The following is a 1,959-nucleotide window of genomic DNA, read 5'->3' as shown; positions in this document are numbered from 1 at the left end:
CCGAATATACTTGTCCATGTTGAGGCCAATTATGCACTTAATACCACACAAAAACAGCATGCATTTTACTAGTTAATGCTTTGCATATTGTAGCTCAAAACTTACAATATAGCATCAAGCACTCATATGTGTGCTAGGCAGAATGTGCTTACAATTTCACAATTATTCTTCAACATCTTCTTCTTTAAACAAACTTATTCATCACTTCCTTCATAACCAAAACATCATGTGCAAACATATATATACATATATGAGCATGGCGAATTTCAAGGTGTCCATAGCCATCCAAAACACAAATTTTAACTAATATGCAAGAAGCATGAACCATGCTCATGAATGCATCATGGCGAATATGACAATCATGCTCCTTTTCAACTTCAATCATGATAAAACAAAAGAAAGCTCAAAATCTTACTCAAGAGTAGACAATCCATCATTGCATGCATCATCATCAAGCTTCACACTTAGCATGCAATGGCTTTATCACCATAACAACTTTGGCCAAATACCATTTCCATGGCTTAACAAAGATTTGAGCCATGGCTAACATGCACATCAAGTTAGCAACCAAAACATGCATGAAACTCCTAACACAACCTCATACATACCTTAATCTTGATGCAAACTTAGCCAAATCTCCTTCTAGATCTCTTCCAAACCAAGCATGAAGCAAAATCCTCCTTCTTCCTTAGTTTTGGCTCAAAGAAAGGATGAACAAAATTTTTTCTTTCCTTCTCTACAACTCACGGCAATGGGGGGATTACCACACTCACACACATTTTTTTCATTTTTTATCACCCATACACCTTTGTTTATTATTTCACCCTAATGCACCAACAAAACATGTTTCATGACATGTTTAGCCCATCCTCCCTTGTCATGGCCGCCACCACCTATAAAAGGGGAATTTGACATGCAAGTCCATTATTTTGCATGCATGCTTTAATTAGTCATCACACATTTCCTATCATACTTTCAAAGTTCACTACTAAGTCCTTTCTTGTGGAATTCACCCTTATAACACTAAATCAATCATCATAAAATGTCATACATGAGCACACACATATTATAGGCATCAAAATAAATTTTTAATTATTTTTATGCCTCGGTTTTGTGGTCCCTAAACCACATTCCGACTAGGGTCAATTTTGGGCTGTCACATACCTTGAGATAGTATATATGTCATACCAATACATCATGTGCAAACATATATAAATATATATATATATATATATATATGTGCAAGAGCCGAATCACAAGTTGATTATAACCAAATATAAACATATATCCAAAACACAAATCTTACCTATCATGCAATAAGCATAAATCATGCTTATGGATATACCATGGCCGATACTTCCAACAACACCAAATAAAAATATACTTCATGGATCTAAGGTAGACCCAAGAAAGGAACTCATAATCATCAAGATTTAGCATGAAACACAACCATCACCCTTATTAATCTCCATAGCCAAAAACCTTACTTATTCCAAAATCACAATTTCAACATGGGTTACCAACAATAACTTGATATCTCACTCAAAATCAACTAGGATTTCAAGAACTAGTATCAACTTCCTTACCTTAATATCGACCTAAGATGACCGATTGCTTCACTCCTTTCTTCCCCTCTCAAATCGGCCAAGAAGAACCAAAGAACACAACTTGTTTTCTTTCTTCATTAGAATTTTCAGCCAAAAGAAGTGAAAATGATGGACACTTTTTTTTCTTCTTTCCTCAACTCACGGCAATGGGGGCAAAACACTCACACCATTCTTTTTTTTCCCATTTCTTTATTACCCATACTCCTTATTTTATTTTTCCTAACATACACCATTGTCACAACATGTTTTATGACATGTTTTGCCCATCACCCTTTGTCATGGCTGGCCACTAGCAATTAAAAAGGGGGAAATTGACATGCAAGTCCACCCTTTTGATTACATGCACTAATAG

This window comes from Gossypium arboreum, chromosome 8, assembly GCF_025698485.1.
Source record: "Gossypium arboreum isolate Shixiya-1 chromosome 8, ASM2569848v2, whole genome shotgun sequence".
NCBI lineage: Eukaryota > Viridiplantae > Streptophyta > Magnoliopsida > Malvales > Malvaceae > Gossypium > Gossypium arboreum.
Note: the sequence above shows the minus strand (reverse complement) of the source record.